This window comes from Lissotriton helveticus, chromosome 2_2 (assembly GCF_964261635.1).
Source record: "Lissotriton helveticus chromosome 2_2, aLisHel1.1, whole genome shotgun sequence".
NCBI classification, from domain to species: Eukaryota; Metazoa; Chordata; class Amphibia; order Caudata; family Salamandridae; genus Lissotriton; species Lissotriton helveticus.
Genome location: NC_136060.1, coordinates 2,605,509 through 2,627,455, shown reverse-complemented (window position 1 = coordinate 2,627,455; position 21,947 = coordinate 2,605,509).

The following is a 21,947-nucleotide window of genomic DNA, read 5'->3' as shown; positions in this document are numbered from 1 at the left end:
CTTGGGCCCTGCTTGCTCAATATTTCTGCTGCCCAGGACTTTTGGGGACCCCTTTGCCTGGCTCTCCTGCCCCCTTCACTCATGGGGGCTGCTGTATTGCTTATAGCGCTGGGAGAGCGCTTTATTTGGCCCCATAGCGCTTGACAGCGCTTTTTGCTGTAGTTCGAGCGTGTCGCCGTCACGCATTTTGCGTGAGGGTTGGCAGGTGCCTACCCTGCGACTTTGCCCGTTTATTTAATTATTTTGCGAGTGCCCACCTCGCTGCTCTATTTTATTTTGAGGGTGCCCACCCCTCGGTACTGTCCTGAGAAATCACCGCCGACCGGCCCGGGCCACCCGCGTGACGTCATTCTGGGGCCACGCTGTGATTGGCTACCGGCCCGGGACCTGACGCAGAAGGAAGGGAGACCGGAAATGCTGGTGCCGAGAGGAAGTGCGGCAGGAAGAGGTGAGGCGGACAAGGAAGGCACGGGAGAGAGATGGCTGCTGGTGCCTGCCGGTGCGGGGCTCCCATTGCTGAGGGAGAGCCCCGCAGGCACCAGCCAGTAATAGCGGAAGGCGGAGGGGGCGCGGGGCACATTGCCGGTGCCTGCCCCCGCCGCAAGTGAAGGATCGGGGCTCCCAACAGAGGAGTCCAGCGGCCCACGAGAGAGGAGAGAGAGCCGACGTCAGACCCCAAGAGACCGGTGAGGGGGGCTCTGAGTGAGGCAGTCGGGCACGCATTCGGTGCAGCCTCCGTGACATGGGCCCCCTTCTTCCTCCCCGCTGAACAGTGGGATGCAGCAGCACCAAGGGCCTTGTAGTTTTAAGAGTCCACGAAGGGCTCCTGGGGCATTTGGTGACTTTGAGTCCCCCCATGGGGGACTCCAATGGCGGGCCTACTGTTAAGGAGCCAGTGTGCTCCTAGGGCCCCATTGCTTCCCTGAAGAGGTGCCAGAGGGCACCGCGCTGTGTCCGGAGCGGCCCCAGATGGCAGCGGGCCGCTCCCGCGTTTTGGCACAGATGTAATATGGAGGACCTGGGCCCTGTCCCCAGTGTGAGAGGAGACCTGTTTAGTCTAAGAGCCTGTGTGGCTCCAACGTTTGGGACATGTGTGATGTCCAGAGCCTGTGTGGCTCCAACGTTCTGCGCAGAGTTTCAGAGCCTGTGAGGCTCCAACAGTTGGTGCAGTTCTGTTCTAGGGTCAGTGAGGACCCTGTCGCAGTTTTTGATTCCCAGCTGCCCAGCAATTAGTGGGCAGCTACACCGTTTAGGTCTTGTGATGGTTCCCAGGTGCCCAGCAAGTAGTGGGCACCTGCAACATTTAGGTTTTGCGCCGGTGGCGCACCCCTGACTGGCGCTGCATTGGCAGCGCGCCCTGACATTCTGGACACAGGGCTTTGTAGTCCCTTTATTAAATGGGGGCTGGTATGTGATTTTATTTAGGCGCAATGTTATTATCTATGTGATGGTAATTGCCTAATGTGAGTTTTGCGCAATGTGATGTGGTGCTAGGAAATGTAATGCATTTATTATGATTACGCACCTTGTTCTTACACCTCTGAATGTTTTTGGGCATCATGTGTTTTTGCGCTATTGAGTTATGTTCTGGGTCTTCTAAATGTTTTTATGCATCATGTGTCTCCCTTGATTTTACACCTCTGAATGTGTTGGTTTATGCATCATGTGTTTTTCCTTCCCTACACCTCTGAATGTTTTTATGCATTATGTGTAATGTGTTCTTGCTTACACCCCTAAATTAATTTTATTCTTAGGTGGTTGTTCTTTCCAGTACAGGTGGTCTTTGTGAGGTCCTGGTCCCCTGCGTGACATTCTCCTAAGTTGGTTACGGTTGCGTAGGTGGTACTTACCTGTTACCAGTAGTTACTGGTTGTGTGCTATACTTGCTAATTTGTGTTACAGTGATTTTTATATCCTATATTCTATGTTCTAGAAGTGCTATTTCTACTAAGTGCTGATTCTGACAGTGGCCCATGTGGCCCTGTCTTGTAAATAATCACTTGTGAATATTGCCCGTGCCAGTTGGCACAATGTACATGTGTGATTTCTATCTGCTGTGTTTTGACAATACAAAAGTTTTTTTTATATAACCTTGTGTGAAATTCCGTTTGTGGTGTGCCTAGGATGTTGTTGCTGTTATGTGCTGGCGCAAATGCTTTACACATTGCCTCCGAATTTAGCCTTACTGCTCGTGCCAAGCTACCAAGGGGGTGAGCAGGGGTTATCTTGGTGTGTGACTCCCTTGCCCTGACTAGAATGGTGGTTTCTGCCTGGCTTTGGCGTCAGCCTCAGCCTACCAGAAATAGCCAGTTCTAACAGTAACTATAACTCGTGCCCTATCCCCCTATCCATGCACAGTTTTCTCCACACTGATTTTATTGCAAATGCTGCATTTATATTATGAATGAAGTCATACAATATGTCATTTCTGATAGAATATGTGGGGTAAGTAGCAGTGCATAGAGAAGAAATGTTGGTATTAGGTTTAATAATAATATTTATGAACTATGGATGTTTTACTAAAGTGAATTAATATTGTCATTGTTTGAAATATTTAATAATTAATTTTGTATTGTATTTGTTCTATGTTTTTACTTTTAAGGATATGACATATACTTTTTATTGATTTAATTAGGAGGAAATATATTTTTATTTGTCCTGAAGAAAGTAGTGTATACATGTTGGTGACACCGAAACAAGCTTATGGAATTTAAAAAGCACAACCTACAGTGCATGGATTATTTCCATATGTGATTGAATGTACCAATTGAAATCCAGTAACAGAAGTAAGGAGTGCATCTATACTACTAATATAAAGAGAGAGCTGAAACATTTGAGGCAGGTAATCTCAAGAAGTACAGCACCAATCACAACACCCAATACAGCATTGTAAAGGGGAGTCGCAGCAGATGGACATAGGCTATACATCTGGCCACCATATACATTGCAAAGGTCAAACAACCTAAGGGGTAAAGTAGTCCCTGGTGGGCGTTGGTGTTCTGCTGTCAGCAATGGGCGTGTCAAAGTAGCGTGGGTGTGTCAAGGTAGCGATGGGCGTCTCAAACTATACTTTGTGGGCGTCACCATTGTCAGAGAGGCCTGGCCCAAAATAAAAACCATAATAAAATATGCGCGCACATTCACGTTCCATTACTGATACTGATAACACTCACAGTACTTGCAGCGCTAACTAAAACAGAGCTTTACTTATTTGTGAGCCTCGGCGTTGGCAGAGGGGGCTGGCATCCAAAAAAGGGGCGCAGCTTTCAAAAGCGCACTATTCACTCGGCCCAACATTCACGCCTTTGTGGGCATCACCGTTGTCAGAGGGGTCGAGCCTGGCATTAAGAAAGGGGCGCGGCTTTCACAAGCGCGGAATTCACTCGGCGCCACATTCACGCCTTTGTGGGCGTCAACATTGTCAGAGGGCCTGGCCCAAAACTAGAAACAATAAATAAAAGGCCGCCGATTTCACTGTGCAAGCCCATTCACGCTCCATAAATGATAACACTCATAGTATTTGAGGCGGGAACAAAAACAAAGCTTCACTCATTTGTGAGCCTCGGCGTTGTCACAGGGGGCAGGCTTAAAGAAAGGGGCGCGGCTTTCACAAGCGCCCAATCACGCTCCATTACTCATAACACTCAGTACTTGCGGCGATAAGTAAAACAAACCTTTCGTCATTTGTCAATCTAGCCCGTAGTCAGAGGGGGCTGCCCTAAAAAAGGGGCGTGGCTTTGTCAAGCGCAGAATTCACTCGCCGGCACATTAACGAAACATCACTGATAACAGTCAGAGTACTTACTTTATATAGTACGGCCAGAATTTCAAAGTTAAACAAACCTTTACTCACTGCTTCACTCATGGACAGTTATATGTTGCACTCTCTAGGTCTGGCAATGTGCTAAATCAATTTATTCAATGTCCACATTCAAATGAAATCAAAAATGTTGTATACCGTGAAATCTTACAATAATTTGGTATTTAATATTACAAACATTGCACACATTACATCCCTCACGTCGGGATGGGCTGCTAGTTTATTATAAAAGACAAAGTGGACTGAGTTGAAAATTCTACGTTTTTGTATTGTATATGTCATGTTAGTGTATTTGTGTTTTTATATAATAAGTGTCTCATGTATAAATGAAAAGAATATATATTATAAAACCCCTGCATATATTTTTCCAAATTGTTGGGCTAGATCAGAGGTCTTCAATCTGACGGGTGCGGCCCGCAGGGGGGGTCTGGAGTCCTGGAAAGGGGGTCGCGCATTCCCCAGCTTCACTTGTCAGTGCAATCCAAAAGGTTTGCTTTCCTTTTGGAAAAGGACAGCTGTCCTGGGAGGGCGAATTTAGATCCTTACCAGCTGCTTGCATGAATGAAATGCAAACAGTTAATCTGCAAGTGTACAGGATGAGTAGTTCTGATTTTAATTGATCAAATAACGCCAAGGTTTGTGATGACAAAAATAAATCTTGGAGTGGAAGTGCAGAGTTAACAACTGGGCTGGGAAGTGCAGGCTATTAATGTTATTGCATTTATACAGCCCTTAGCAGCCCATAAGAGATGTTAAAGGGGACCTTATGTAAAAAAACAAATGCATTACATACTCTCTATTATTACTAAAATCTAAATTTTGGAAGCACCATTTTATAGTAAAACTATTTGCACGTTTTATAGCATTCTATTTTACACTGTGTAATGCAAGTATAAAATAATGGCTTGCATAGTTACAGAGCTTTCTGTAACAGGTTGTGACCTCTTTTTCACTAAAAATACACATCACTATTATCCACTGCAACAATCCAGATTTAATTCTGTTGCACACAGACCTCTGCAGTGCATTAACTAATATTAGTTTCATAATGTACTACAGTGTAATTCACACTGAGTAATAGCTTTTTTAAATTATTTTTCATTTACGCTACCCATTATTTTATATGTAGACAGCTGATGGTGAAAGACCTAAAAAACCTACAGAATATTTTGGTGCTTATTTATGAGAGGCTTGCATTGCCAGAGCATCACATTTTTTTTTAACTCCGATGGCGCATGTGTCTCAACCATACCTATGAGGTGGTGCAAAGTCACCCTGCATGGCTTTGCATGGCCACATGGATTTGGAGTAAGACATAGGAGACAAGTCACTGCGCTGTCTTACTCTGCATCAAGGAGGTGTTCCATGAGCTTTGTGTGGGGTTCCCACGCGACACCCATGGATTTTGATACTGCCCCAAATTTACAAAATCATGTAAACCTGGAGCAGCTCCAAAAATGGACGCCTCCCCAGTGTAGGAATAACGAGAAGAAAGGTTTTGTTTCCTCCTCATTTTTCCTCTTTCTATGTGCACTGCATTCTGCAGCTCACATAGAAAGAGGAAAACGCCTCTCTGGATTGTTTTCGTGAAGGAAGGTGCCCCTTCCTGTACAGAAACAACCTTACCTATGTTGGTGCTAGGCAGCAATTTGTGCTCCAATGCAAGGGAAAAGGACAAGAATGCACCATATTTCATAAATATGGTGCATTCCTGCCCTTTCACATTGGCATATGGCAGCACCGCATGAAAACTTGCTGCACTGCCCTTCGGCAATTCTCATAAACGTGGCCCTTTGTGTTTAGCTACACCTTTTACCATCCCCCCACGCTCATGGACCTTTGGTTTGCCAAACACTGTTTAATATTATTCCCCCATAGTAAACATTATTTTCTGTGGGAATTGGGGGCTTTTATGGCTGTCGATGATGAGGAGTACCAGGTTCTAGAAATTTTTGTCAGAAGGGGATCCTTACGTCTAAAAAAGTTTGACAAGGGGGTCTCGGCATCAAAATGTTTGAAGACCTCTGGGCTAGATTAATACATTGTGTTGGGTGAGCAGTAAATAATTGTTTGGAAATTCATTTTTACCATGTGAAAACTTGTTTGTTTTGATTTTCCTACCTTCGCAATTTGGTGCCTGCAGCCTGTCTCTGATCACATGACTGCGTGTAATCAGCAGTTGTGATTTTTTTATTCCTCCTAGACAGCCACACGCAATGGAAGCTTAGGTATGACTGAATGTGCCATCTCTGGTAGGATGGACGGGAGGAGCTGAACCTTTGGAAGTGGGCCTAAGGTGATTGCAAATCGAATAGATGCATCTCCTCTTCTGAGCGGCGCATCCTCAAACAGAACTGATACATCTCCTCAGCTGAACGGCGCATCCCGAGCAGAACTAATGCATCACCGCTGCTGCGTGAATTTGGCCGATCACAAATACCCAGGTCGCCCACCATAGTTCTTTGACCTGACACACCGCCACAGCGGCGTGGTGCATCCTCAGCCCTAGTTCTCACATCTCTTTTAAACAGCAGCCTCAACAATGAGCCAGACTCTGCATCGCAGCCTCACAACTCTTTGAATTCGACACATTACCAGCTGCAAGCTCAAGCCTCAACACCATTCTTTGCATCTCAAGCCGCGCTGACAGGATCCTTGATGATGATACAACAAGACCTCACATCGCATCCTCACCACATCCTGCAATCGATGCATCTATTCGGCTGTGCGACTCATCTCCAGCCTGGATCCACCCAATGCTCCACAAACAGCATTTAGGATACTCTGTTCAGTGGGCCTAACTGGGTCCCTGTAGCTGGCCAGCACCATATCATGGTCAGCCTGAACTTGTGACTTTGTCCGGGTCCGGCACGACCTGATATCCCCAATTGGAGCTTTTTTCTTTTTGGCACTATCATCACTAACAACTTTAACATTTATATATATCAGGTTCTACTAATTGAATTTTTGTCATTTTGGTCTTGTTTTTTTTAATGAAAAATGCCCTACTATTGTAGATCTGTTGTAGGCTCCTATTGTGGCTTGTTGTCACTGTTTTACTATTTAGAGTGTTGCACAAGTACTTTACACATTGCATCTAATTTAAGCCTGACTGCTCTGTGCCAGGCTAAAAAGGGGGTGAATACAGGTTAATTTGGGGTTTGCTTGTGCCTTAGCCTGACAAGGATTGTGGTTGCTGTGTGACTTGGGCTTACACCCCAGTCAACCAACGACTCAATTTCTTACACCCCTGTTTCACCAAATCTTCAAGAAGTAGGACTTCTAACTGTTTTGCGAACTTTCTACCTGGAGAACCAATGGAGACAAGATTGCTGTCAAAGCCACAGCAGTCAATGCTGAATTACTGGTGAGCCTCAACTTTATCGTTTGCCCCGCTGAAGTAGGTTTGACTTCCAGAAAAGGTTTAAAGTCTGAATCTACAGAGCTTCATCAGGACCAACGCTGAGGCCTTCTTGGGCACAGACTTTGCCCACTTGTAGCTTTCTCATCTTCGTCAATAACCACATGGAGACCACTTTTTCTCCATAAATGTTTGTCAGTCCCAAGGGAAACATTCCACGAGGAAAAACTTGGTCCCAGTATATGTCTGCCGATCCATATTGGTCTACGTCTTTTTTTTTACTTTGACCAGTCTAGCGTGACCAGATTACTGTAGTTAGCACTTTATGACTTTAAAATGTGGTATGCCCAATTCTACTTATTAGGTTTTTGTAGTTTCTGTGTCTTTTTATTCATGAAAAAAAAAACTAAATTGATTTAGGATTTTTCTTGTTTTGTGTTTTCACTTTATAACTTTTGAGTTCTTTATAAATACTTTACACACTGCCTCAAAGTTAACCCCAACTGGTTGGAACCTACCAGACGAGTACGCACATGTTCATACATTCACTTTTCTTGTTCACCCTGATTGTCTGGATCTATTTCCTGCTGGTAGTTGAACTTTGTACACTGTGACACTGCTATTCAGTGCCACAGTACATATACTCTCAATCTAAAATGGTGTTGACAAAATTGGTATCACACAATTGGTCTATTTAACTTTAGTGTAACTTTAGCAAATGGTGCTGATAATGCACCTATGGGGAATTTTAATGGCATATGCTGTCTACAGTCTATGTTTACATCATTCACTTATATGACAATAATATAGGGCAATCAGGAGCATCACTGTGCTGTTCCTGGACTGTAGTTAACCCCATTGATGCTGCCATCGGCCATTGAACTTTTGGAGCACTACCTGGCTGGTGCTGCGAATGTTCAACGGCCGATGCAGCCCCGCCCACTCTGTCGAACGCCCACACTGCACCGAAATAACAGCCGCAGTAAACGGGTTAACAGGCACTGCAGTAACACATGGCTAGGTAGCGTTTCCTAGTCATTTAGGAAAACCTATTTTTAAGAGTTACTGTAACCTCTAAAGTGTACTTTGCAATCACACAGAGCAAAATTCTTCATTTTGTTTAAAAAAAAAAGAGTGCATTCTATAATTAAAATGTGTGTCCTCACAGTAACTGAGGGCCTAAAAGCAATTTTGCTATGTAGGTTCAGCTATATTTTCCACATGAGAGGCCAAAGCACAAACTGAAATAAATACTTCTATATATCTGTCTTGGAAAAAGGTAGCAACATTATTTAAAACAACTTCATACTTAATATAACAGAATGGTGAAATCTGATTTTCTATTATTTAAGTTAAAATGTAAATTCTAAAATATACTTTAGGCTGTCTGAGCCAGAGCTGACTGATAAGCAGTTCAGCCACTCATCAAACCCACAGAGACACAAATACATTTATTATATCTGAGAGTTAACAATACTGGTTCATAAAACACTGGTTGGCCTCTGAGCCCAAGAAGAACATGGTGTTGTTAACTGCTCATCATGTAGCAGTAATCAGCTATCTAGAAGTGGACAGAAACAGTTGCTAACAAATGATTAGTCTTAGCTCTACCTCTTTTGACTTGGGTATTCCAAGGAGGACTTCTCTTATTCATTGCTTGGGCCCTCCTAGACTTGGAGGCCTCAGTCATAGATGGAGAGAGCTCCACTAAATAGCAGAGTGTTTTAATAGGTGATTGTAGTCATACCTGGTCGCAGAGGTGGATCTACCATATTGAAGAAGGGTCTGCAGGATATTTGTACAATAAGGCAAAGAGTAAATGCTGCAAACATACGTGGGACACTGTGAAAATAGTTAGAACTGGATGGCACATATTACCCAATCACTGGCTAGTGCACAGGATAAATCTGGCACCTCAACCAGTGCCTTCTTAGAACCTTCCTGGACCTGGGAGGACTCCACCCGAAGAAGGCGGTCCTGATTGAGAAAGACTCCTGAATCTTACTGGAAGCTTAGAGATCAAAACCACATATGTCCCTGGCAAGCAAGGGACTGGAATTGCTATCCAAGGGTCAAGTAATTGGCCCTTTGTTTATTTCACAGAAAGGTGCAGTCTAGCTGAGTATTGATTGTTTGTTCCTGTTAGAAAGTGTATCACTAGTTGACGCTGATAATACTCCTCTACAAGTAATAATTTGACTATTCCACATTAGGTCTATTTAGGTCTCAATAATTTAAACCTGAGCTCAACCAATGGTAGCAGGAGCACAGAGTGGACAGACTTAACTTAGGAGAAATGTGTAAACATTTATTAGTACCAAAACAGTTAAACAGTTAAAAAGTAGAAAACTCAACAAAGTAAAACTCATTCTCCAATTTGTAAAAATATAATACATTTTAAAAACACTAAAATGACAGAAGTCAGATGTAGGGAACCAATATGAACTTCTAAAGGTTTAAACTAAAATAGTGCCAGAATGGGTTAAGCAGAAACGTGGTCATCTGGTTACAGTTAACTGGGACCTAGGCACAAGTTAAGGCCAACTGTGATGAAGCTAGGGTCATTTACGGAATCCAAGTTCTCCCTGGTTGCTAGTTTTACCTTCTGACTAAGTCTCTGAAATGTACGTTGAAAATCCTCAAAGGAGCAAGAGGGACAAGTCAGCTCAGCTCTTCAGAAAAGTGGACTTAATAGGTCAGTAAACTTACACTTGGAGCCCACTTGATTGTCCTGGGTAGAAATGGGAGCTGGTCCATCCCTTCGAGTCTCTCTCCTCAGATCACCAGGAGGTGTAGCCCTCCTTTGTCTTCCACGTGTCCAGTTGCCACTTTTATGCCTGGCTCTATCTTGTGGTTTGGGGAAACATCTAGGCCAGTTCGTGGAGCAACGCTATCTACTTTTACATAATTTCCTGACAGGTTGTTAGGCCCTAAATGACAGGAGCAGACCTAGTTGTGAATTACATCTTTTTTTGGCAGGGGATGTAAGCCAAAGCCCTTTTGTTGCCTTTCCAGGAGGCTGTTCAGAGCTCCTTGAAGGAAGCTAGCAGGCCGCCAGGGGATAGTTGGGGATTAACTCTGAAAATACGCTTTAAGGAAGAAAAATACTGATTTTCAAAAAGTGGTATTCTTAAAATAATGATTTGAAATCTGACCTGACCATCAAATTGGATTTTAAATTACTAATAGTTTGAGTCCTTGAGCTATAGTTCTAGCTATTTCCCAACTGAAATTATGCATTATAAGGTGTTATAATGTTACCCAATGTTTTTCCATGGATGAGTCAGCCTTCTTTGGAGATTTGTCTCTGCCAGGTTATATACCATTGCGGACACATGTTCTACTTCTTAATTACCATGCACCCTGTTCTATAGGCATTTAGGACCGCCTGCCTTATAGGTGATTTATAAGTAATAAAAAGAAAGGTTTATGCCTGTAACACTTTATTTTGCAGTTTTAAAACTGCACACTCAAGCTTCAGTGGCAGGCATGAAGATATGCTTTGCTTTCAGTAGCAGCCCGTGGAGGGAGTTCCGTGGGGCAGTGAGGAAGGGCGGGGGTGGTGCAGGGTGGGGGGTAGTAAACACTGGAATATGGATGAACGGAGGTTGGTAAACATTTAAATAAATAAAACGAATTTCATTGCGCGTGCTGCATCGAAAATACAGCGTGTGCAACGAAATTTGTTTTATTTATTTAAATGTTTACTTACCTCCGTTCAGCCATATACTGGTGTTTACTACCCCCACACCCTGCCCCCCCCGCCTCACCTCACTGCCCAACCGAACTCCCCCACGGGCCGCTACTGTTTGCTTTGTCACTTTAGTGATAGTACAATAGGTGCTGCAGTCCACTAGGGGCTTTTAACTTCTATAACCTGGGTACCATATACTATAGACTTAGAGGTAAATTAAATGTGACATTTAGGATTTTAATGAATTTGATACGTTTTTAAGGGTCAGAGCACATACACGAGGCACAGGACAGCAAAAAAGTGGGAGGAGTGACTACTCAAGTCTTAATATATTACTTTGTACTGGGGCACATTGAAGAATCCATCCTAAAGACAAACACACTTTAGCAACTCAGAAATATGACTTTGTCCCACTCACATACGTTGTCACTAAAACTGAAGCCTTTAGGGCAAGTTTGACAACAACTTATCTAAATTGTGGGGACCCTCGCGGGCTTCAGTATCCTAACTTGCCCAGCTGAAGGATTTTGAGCAGCAGAATAGTAACAAAGCCTTCAGGTAAAACCTATGGCAAGTGTGACCCACTAAGGGTCTTTGCTCACCCATTACTCCATAGGTGCTGGTTTGACATTGTTCCTGGGTTCAATGTGGTACTTTATGTTTTGCTGGTGCTTTTTGCTTCAAATCTTTAAACATTAATTTGTCAGGTTCGATAATCTAATGGCAACCATATTTATGCCTTTTTGGTTTAAATTTGTACTTGATATTTCTAAATTGGTTTGGGGATTTAATTGTGCTTTGTATTGCTTGAACGTAACAAAGACCTCTCTGAGGAACTGCCTCGCGCTTGTATCATAGTTTCGAAGGATGAATAAATATTCACAATGGACTTCTGATAATAGTGTATAAAAATTATATTCAGCCATTTTCTATGTGATCCTAACTGGGTTAGACCTGGGACCTGAGGCTGGGCAGATATTCTGAGTAGAGAAACATTGAAACAGACAAAGGACAGAGAAATAGAAATAATACAGATAAGAAATACATTCAGTAATTTATATAAAAGAGAATATGTAGTTGTCTCAGCAGCACACTGACGAACGAAGATAAATATTGTGACCAAGCATGGTGTGACAAGCTTCAAATAGACCTGCGGGTGTTAACTCACCTTCTATGCTTCCTCAAGAGAAATTAAACTCACTTTGCTTACACGGGAGCAGAACCATTCTGTGCCTTAGAACTTACAATAATAGAGCTGAAAGAGAATCTAGGTATTTTTAGGAACAACACTCTTCTCAATATTTGTAAGTCATTTTCGAACAACAGTATGTATTAAGGAGTCAAATACACTTCTTTGCACAATTAAATGTGGAACCATATATACTTGCTTGAAGATCATTTTAAATGTCATACAACTCCCTGGATCACTTTAATATGGACCTTTGACATTATTAGGCTTGCAGGCATTATCTGTTGTTTATTGCTGCCATGATCAGTAGCCAAAAAAAATCAATATTGGCCTTGTGGCCATTTTCCCCCAGCCTAATGTTTAAGCAAAGTGACCATTTTAAGCATACCCGGTTGCTGAGACCAGAATGAGGGTGTGGGCTACTTGCTACCACTTGCAGTGCTATAGAATACTATAGACTCTAATTTATATTTCAAGGCCGCAGTGCTTAATTTGTGCCAAATGTTGCAGGTTGGTAGGCACCGGCACTCGTTTTGTAAACTGATACTTATCTTTTATTCAGGTTTTAACCCATAGCAAGAGTGAGAAAGTCAGAAAAGTAAGAAAGGAGGAGGTAGAGAAAAAGGAGCAATAGTGTTAAAGAGGGAAAGCAGGGATGAAAAATATCCAGTGAGAGGGAAATAAAGAGAGAGGGTGTGCATGGTGTCGAGATAAAGAGGCATGTGGTGGAATCAACAATAGGCAGACTTTATATGTGGCAAACATGGCATTCATCAGCACTGGCCGTGGGCTTCTAAGATGAACTCTGGATACATGCAGGAATTAGATTTAGAAGTAATCGCTGTTCTCGACTACTATCGGGTACATTAAGCTTCACTTTTTAAATAGTGGGCATACGTCATGGTGCTATATGAAACTAACTGCCAGGAGAGGTATAAATATTATGGGGCAGATTTATGTCGGACTTGCGCCACGTTTACGCCGCCGTTGCGTCAACGTGGTGCATCCCTGCGACCTACTTACAACGTGACGCATCTAGGCAGATGCGTCACGTTGTAAAGCCCTGCGCCACATGAAACCTGCGTCAGGTTTCATGTGGGCGTTCTGTCGCAGGGTGGGCGTTCCCTCGTAGGAAAGCTCCGTAAAACTGACGCAGTGAAATCAACAAGATTTCACTGAGTCAGTTTTACGACGCTGCTGGGTCAAATCCTTACCCCTGCTTGAAACAAGCGTAAGGAGTGACGCACCACGTTATGTATGGGTGGCCCCTGTGCATTGCAGGAGTTGCGTCGCGCTTGCGACGCGACTCCAGCAATGCGCCGCCCGTACACCACAAGATGCGTCACGCATCTGCCCTTCCTTGCACCATGGTGCACCGCATTTACAATGCGGCGCATCTGTGGTGCCGCAAGGAGGGAATTGCGTGACGCATCAGTTCTGGCGCATCCCTGCTGATTTGCAGAGATGCGCCAGAACTCATAAATCTGCCCCTAAGTATCTACTGTGAAATAAATGCAGTAAAAACAGTACAATTAAAAAAAAACAGACTCGGAACTGGACTATAAAGCAATTTGGGTTATTGCAGCGATTCAAAATAAAGACAATCTCTGCTTAGGATCTCCATAGCTACTGTAGCCAATGTTTGCTATGTTGCTTTATTGTTTCTCTCACTGACTTTAACATCCAGTGAACCCAATGTAAAAACCATTCCTGCCGCGGATTCCCAGTTATACAGTGCTTTAAATATATTTACAATAAGTCTCCCAACATACGGTAACATGAGGAACGTGAAATCTCAAAGGAAACGCGGACAACGTTTGCTCAATTATTAGTTCAATAATTTAAACTAGACATCCTTTTTTAATAAGGGGGTTGCCAGAATTTCTAGTTGCTTTGAGTTTATGACATTAGCACAAACAGTGTTCTAAAAGCAATTTCAACATGAATAATTCTTTGTTCAGCTTAACCACCACTGTGCCTGCTGTCCTGACATATTCAGCCTTCATCATAATCAGCTTCACACGGAGGAAGATACAGAAACAAATAGACAAATCTGATCCAATAAAGTCGTCTAAATCAATTATGTGTCAAAGAGCGAATGGCTCATACGGTGCAGGCAAGATTCCAGAAACATATTGATATAACGCTAAAAGCTCGCAACCAGGAGGTGTTTATTTTATAAGGCACACCATTTCAATTATAATTTTAAGAGATCAAATTATGTTGCATGTAATAAGGTTTATATAATACTTCAACAATTTGCAGGACTGTGAACAAAATAAACTGCGATGAGATACCTTCTATTAGTCAAGTGGATGAAACATATTGCAATAGCGACTGTCTATGTACGATAGGAATACGTTTCTATTGAAAGTGTTTTTTTTTTGCATTTTTATAATTTAGGCATGGTGAGACAAATCTGTATAAAACCTTCTGTTCAAACTGTGTTGGTGACTATGTTTCGGCATATCATGTTTCTTTTGTGCCGATCCATGGAAGTCAATAAAAGAATTCAATTGGACACAGTTTCACTGTCCTTTATAGGTGCGCAAACCAAAACATAGTTCCATGATGAGTGATAGCGCTCCGGCTGGCTTGACATAACTGAACAATGTATGTTGCTGCTGCAACTAAGAGAGTGGTGCTCGGTGCCTGTGTTAGGCAAAAAAAGTAGAAACAGGGCACAAGGACCCATTAGTGACCTCTTCCTAATTTCAATAAAAGTAAAGTTTATCAGGCTGAATATTCATATGAAAGGTATTTATATATCAGAAGATTTCTGGGTGTTTACAGCAATGCCGTACTTTAGCATGCACAGATGAAAGTTCTACATCTCATGTGTAATCGCAAACTTTTCTCTGAAAAATCTCTTTCCTAGTGTGTATTTGCATGTCTGTGATTGCCTATAGGATAAACAGTATGGGGCAGATTTACAAGCCCATTATCTTATCTTATCTTATCTTAAGGGGATCTTATATAGCGCACTGACACCGTAAGTTTCCTGGCGCTGGTTGAGTGCGGTGAGGGGTAAAGGCGGGGGTCTATCCAGTCTGCGTGAAAAGGTAGGTTTTCAGAAGTTTTCTGAATACCAGAAGGGAGTTGGCAGATTTGAGCGGGAGGGACAACTGATTCCAAAGAGTGGGGGCCCGGTAAGCGAATCTACGGCCGCCAAACTTTTTAAGTTTAGTAGAAGGGACAACTAGAAGTTGGCGTTAAGAAGACCGGAGGTTACGTGCCGGGCAGTAGGGAATAACCAATGATTTAAGAAAGGCAGGAGAGGTACCAGACACAGCCTTAAAAGTCAGGCAGCCGATCTTAAATGCAGTCCTCTGCTCCACCGGCAACCAGTGGAGTCTGCGAAGCCGTGGTTTCGCAGACTGCCACTTCGGGATTTTATAGGTAAGTCTCGCCGCTTGGTTCTGTACAATCAGAAGCCTATAAAGGAGGACTTTAGGTAGGCCATGGTAGACAGAGTTTGAGAAATCCAGGCAGGAGAGCATCAGGGTAATCAGGACTTGTATCAGAGCCTCCGGTGTGAGGAGGTGAGAGACTTTCCTGATTTTTCTGAGCTGGAACATACATGATGACACAACTGCACCCACCTGGGGCTTAAGAGAGAGCTCCGTGTCAATTATGACCCAGAGACTCTTCGCTGACTTGGCCGGGACGGGCGGGGAGCCAAGCTCAGTCGGCCAGAACTGTGGACCCCAGTGAGTAAGACTATTGCCTGGAAGAATTAACTCAGTCTTCCCCAGGTCAAACTTAAGCTGGTGGGAGTTCATCAAATGCTGGATGTGTAGCATCGCCGCTTGGCAGTCGAGAGCTGCATTGGGGGTGTTAAGCGGGAAGATGATTTGCAGATCGTCTGCGTAGTTGAATACGGTGGCATTCCACCTCTTCAGGGAATAAATGAGGGTCTGAAGGTAAAGATTAAAAAGCAAAGGGGACAGGGATGATCCCTGGGGCACTCCGCAAGTGGATGGGACCTTCGCAGCTATGAAACGGACCGCCTGGGTTCTGCCCGACAGAAAGGATTTGAGCCAGGCAGAGGCCAGGCCTCGGATACCGGCCTGCTCTGCAGGGTGGACAAGGATGTTATGATCCTCCGTGACGAATGCTGCCGACAAGTCCAATAAGACAAGCGCCTGTGGTGTCCCTTTATGGGCATTGGCCCTAAGGGCATCCATAACTGCCAGGATCACAGCCTCGGTGGAATGGGCTGGTCTGAAGCCGGCTTGGTTAGGTTCGAGAAAGTTGGAACACTCGATGAATTTAGAGAGGCAGCTGGTGACATGTGCCTCCAAGAGTTTGGATAAGTAGGGCAGGAGAGAAATAGGCCGATAGTTGGCGAGGTCGTCCGGGTCAACTCCAGGCTTTTTCAGCAGGGGCAACAGGACAGCCTCCTTGAAGGAGTTGGGCACCACATCTGTCTCGAGAGAGGTGTTTAACAAAGGCAGGATGCAGTCCGGTAGAGTCAGGCAGATGTCACGGAAGACAGAGGGAGGGCAACAATCATTAGGCGAGCCGGATTTGACTCGAGCAGCAAGTTTGGCCAAAGTACTGGGGTCAAGGGCGGGGAAGGATGATAATGAGAGTAGATTTTCAGGAGAGGAGGCTAGCGTGCCGTCAGGGAAGGCAGAAGTAATAGTATTCTTGATCTTGATGATTTTTTCGATGAAGAAACTATTTAAGGCATTGCAGGACTCTTGCGTCGGAGTCTGAGAAGGAAGAGTCCTAGCATCAGACGTAAGCTCCCTCATGACTGAAAAAATCTCCTTGGATTTGTTGGGGGCGGTGAGGATCCTTTCCGAGATGTGAGAAGCTTTTGCTGCTGGAATTGCATTTTTATATTTTTTTCAAGGTGGCATTAAACCACTTGTGGGACTTGCTGTGCCGGGAACGGGGGAATCTGGAGAGAGGGACAAATCGATCACTGGCTTTGGTAATCCGGCCAGTGAGATCCTCCTCCAGGGTGTGAACAGTCGCGGCGCTGGACGGCGGAGGGCAAGTCTCAGCCAGAAACGAAAGGAAAGCCTTAGAATCAAGGGTGCTCCATTTACGAGCAGTCCCACCTGCCAGGGGAGGGACCTTCATACAGACCCTGACTGTGATCACCGTGTCGATTAAGTAGTGGTCAGACCAAATACAAGGAGTGATCACAGGACAGGAGAGGGTAAGGTTGTGGGTCCAGATGTGATCTAGGATATGGCCCCCGATATGGGTAGGAGAAGTAACAAGTTGGGTCATGTTAAAGCTGGCGAGAACTTCGAATAGCTCGGCCGCATTAGGACCAGCGCCGCTGTCGTTATACCAATAGTTGAAGTCGCCCAGAATGGCGACTCGAGCAGATGAAGTGAGTAAATTGGCTAACTGTTCACTGAAGGCAGCAGGGAACAGAGGCATGGAGTGGGGAGAACGATAAAGGATAATGATGGTAAGAGCTCCCTCTCCAGTCTCCAAGCTGATGATGAGATTATCCACGTCAATAAGAGTGAAAAAAGACGTGGAAATAAATTTAAGCTCCTTTCGAATAACAGCTGCCACCCCACCGCCAGCATGACCAGAGGGTCGGTTCGTATTAAGCATGTAATAGTCGGGGGCAGAGCTGCCAAGATGTCAGGGAGAGAATCATCAGTCAGCCAGGTCTCGGTGAGTAAAAGGATATCGGGCCTTTCATCAGTGAGAAGAAGAAAAAGATCAGCCTGATGCTTTACCAGTGAGCGTGTATTTAAATATAGGACCCGGATGTGCGTTTCATTAGTACTGAAGCCAGCTGGGTGCTTACAGCAGGAAGATGGAGAAGATACATTACGCGCAATGCCAAGTGAGGAGATACGATCTAGGTTTGTCGGAGATAATACACCGCATGCGCGATCCAGGTTCCTAAGAGAAGAAGGAGAGTAAACAAGGGGGGTGGCAGCCTCCTTGGCCCCTGGCGCCTCCTTAGCGATGACGGGTGCAGACGAGCAGGACTCTGGCATGACTCCGGTGCAGGTCCGGCGCGTCTGCTGCCCGCGTCCGCTGCGCGGAGGCATGGACGTCCCCTTTTATGCGCGACTAGAGCGCGGGGGATTAGAGCCACACACAATATGGCCGCCGCTCGTCTGAACCTGGGACCAACTCCACAGCGTCTATACTAGGCTGGGAGTGGCCCAGGGCAACGGGGAGGAAGGGGAAGGAGTCAGCAATGAAAGCTTCTTAAGTCAAGCAAATAAGGCAGTGTTGCAGGTAAATTAAAAAAACGCCGTTTTTACAGTGGTAATACATTTCAAGTAAAGTTAAAACACAGCAGCACGACCTCCCGGCTTCTGCCTCAGGAGGGACACAAAAACACTCAGTCAAACGAGCGCAGAGTCTCAGGAAACCCCTTTTATGCGCGACTAGAGCGCGGGGATTAGAGCCACACACAATATGGCCGCCGCTCGTCTCAACCTGGGACCAACTCCACAGCGTCGATACTCGGCTGGGAGTGGCCCAGGGCAATGGGGAGGAGGGGGAAGGAGTCAGCAATGAAAGCTTCTTAAGTCAAGCAAATAAGGCAGTGTTGCAGGTAAATTTAAAAAACGCAGTTTTTACATTAAGGCACTTTCACGCCGCCGTTGCGTCACTTTTGTGAGGTAGCAGCGGCGAAAACCATGCGCCAAGTTGCGCATTATTTACAACGTGACGCATCTAGCGAGATGCGTCTCGTTGTAAAGCCCTGCGCGACATGAAACCGGCGTCAGGTTTCATGTGGGTGTTCCGGCGCAGGTGGGCATTCCATCGACTGAACTGCACGTAAAACTGACGCAGTGAAATCTACAAGATTTGAATGAGTCACTCTTATGGCCATGTTGTGTCAAAACCCTACGCCTGCTTGAAGCAGGCGTAAGGGGTGACACACCATGCTGTGGACAGGCCAGGTAGGAACAGTGCTGGAGTTGCGTCACGCACTCAACACAACTTCAGCACTGCGCCAACCTTACGCCGGCAGATGCGACACGGATCTGTTTATCCATGTGCCATGATGCGCCGCATTGTAAATTCGGCAGTTCGGGCTGCACTGTTCACATGAGGCACAGGGTCAAGGCTGTTTTACATATGGTCATGTCTGAACTGGGGAGGCTTGGTGAGAAAAACAATGATGGATTTAGGCCCAGGTCTCTGTACTGGGGTGAATGTATGACATTGTGCTGCATTCTGTCCATCAACTGTTGTTTTTGCATTTGTCACCCCGAGTGGGACGGGTATGTCCAGACGTGAGTCCAGTGCTCTCCACGCCACACAAGTCAAGCTATCCTGGCTGATGACGGCTGCTAGCCCCAAACACCCAGATTTTTTACCACCTTTTTTGTAATAGGAGGGGGTCCCAAAGAGGAGGGCCACCAGTGCCCGCTCCACAGCTCATGATCCGTTCCCACCAGAAGGACCTTGGTCTTGCTGGCATTAAGCTGTAGACAGTTGGTCATCAGTCACTCTGCTACAGCCGCTAAGCCACTTTGAAACTTGGCCGCCTCGCCCTGACAGCCATTGGAGAGAGCGACTACAAGCTGGGTGTCATCAGCATACAACACAATCGTCAGCCCTCTTCTTTTGGCTAGCATAGCCAGCGGCAGGACGTACAAGTTAAAAAGTGTAGGGCAGAGCCATGGGGAACCCCCTGTTTGATGGGATGCATCCCAGAAGAAAAAGGGGAGACGAAACTTGGAAAAACCTGTCTGAAAGAAAAGAAGAGTGCCAGGTCAGAGCAGCGCCCGCAATGCCAGACTCCCTCAGCCTTTGAATAAGGATTTGATGTGAAACCGTATCAAAAGCTGCACTAAAATCCAATAGGATCAGTGCCGAGGACCGCCCCTCATCCAGAGCAGCTCTCAGATGTTCAGATACGGCTAAAAGAGCTGATTCAGTACTGAGATTGCGACGGAAGCCACACTGAGAGGAATCCAAGATGTGATTTTCCTCCAAATAGTTAGAGATCCAAGGTAACAAAGAGATGGGATGAAAATTCTCCAACTTGGTTGGATCAAGCGTGGGCTTCTTTAGGAGCAGCCTAACAATAGCCTGCTTCAAAGCCCTGGGGACAATGGCCCTGGTCAGAGACACGTTAATGACCTTGCTCAGCGGTGTCAAAAGAACAGGCAATATTCTCCTCAGATGTTCCGGCTTCATGGGATTGATGGGAGAGCCAGATTTAATCTTCCTGCACAGTATGGTGAGTCCTTCTTCAGTAATAGGGGGAAAAGTGACTAATGCCTGAGCAGAGGGAGGTATATCCTCACAGTCGCTAGCTAGGACCGTTGAAGGAAAGGTTTTATAGATGTTCTCCACTTTGTTTATAAAAAAAGTGGCTAGGTCCTTGCAGTGCTCACTAGACTTAACTATAGGTGTCTTGGCAGCCCCAGAGTGGTAATGATAGAAAAGACCTTCTTAGCAGGATTCTGACTATTTCTAATCTCCTCCGAAAAAATAGGAGGCCCGTGCTTTCTGAACAGCCCTGTGATATTTCTTTAAAGCTGAATGATAATTGCCTTTCAGTGTAATATCAAAATCACGCCTGGAATCCTGTTCCAGTGATTTGCATGCTTTACGCATGGACGAGAGGGTATAATTGTACCAAGGATAAGACTTGGTAATTTGCCCCTAGAACCACATAGCCGTAGCCAACTCATCCAATGGGAGTTTAAGCCAGTTGCTAAAGGCGTCCCAGGCCAGATCAGGCTCGTCTGGCAAGCAAGGCAGACTGGATGAGAGGCACGTGCAAAGCTGGTCAAAAATCAGTTTATGCCAAGGACGACGAAGAGTACAATACTGCTGGGGCCTACAGAGTATCACCCCTTCGAGCTCTTTGGTGATCAAGTAATGATCTGTCCTATCTAAAGGAGTAGGGGTTGAGACAGAAAGACCCGGAAGATTAGAGAAAACAGGGTCCAACAAATGGCCTGCGGAATGAGAAGGGCCAGGGACAAATTGATGCAGTTGGCAGGCTGGGAGGTCCGTCATAAAGTTAGCCGCGTCTGGATCGTGTGGATTATCCAGGTGGAGATTTAAATCACCAATGACCAGAAAGTTGGAATATCTCACAGCCAAAGTACCTACTAAATCTACCAACGCATACCAACGCAGTCCTTCCCTCCTTGGAAGGACCCGGAGGACGATAAACTATCAGCCCAGACAAAGTAAAATCAGGGTTGAAAGTAATCCCAATGTGACCGCATTCAGAGCCCACCACATCTTCCTTGACCAATTAACAGGGAAGAGGAGCTTTATATACAATTGCCACCCCACCTCCACCTCGACTCTCAATTAATCGTGCAAATGCTATAGCCAGAAGGAAGCGCCAGATCTGGTTCAGCCAGCGTGTCGACTGACAACCAGATTTCTGTCAAGAAAAGAACGTCAGGAGACTCATCTTGAAGTTGATCAAACACATCTAAGTAGTGTTTGACCAGCGATCTACAATTAAGGCTAAGTATTTTAATACTTTGTCATGCGCCCTGCACTTTTGTGGGCAAGCCAATCATGGTAACTTCCGAGTTGTAGCCACAAGTACTACAGCAAAAAGAACCCGTAGGGGTAATAGGAGAACAAGGACAAGCCGTATCCATTGAAGATCTAATCATCATGAGGTTCTCACAAGAGTAAGAATAGGCAATTTCCCCAAAACCGGCAGAGTGGCTGGCAGCTGGCATCATCCTGGCGTGGACGGGCGCAGATGGGCTAGCCTTTCCATTGTATATATTAGTATGTGAAGGTAAAGCAACATAAATCCTCTGAATTCCTGGTATGAGCATTAAAATGTCACAATAAGCATTGATCCCTCAAAGTTATTTGCATAGTAACTATATCTCATTCCTTAAGGTAACTATCAATATGCATTTCTATTAAGCAAAAGAACCAATCACTG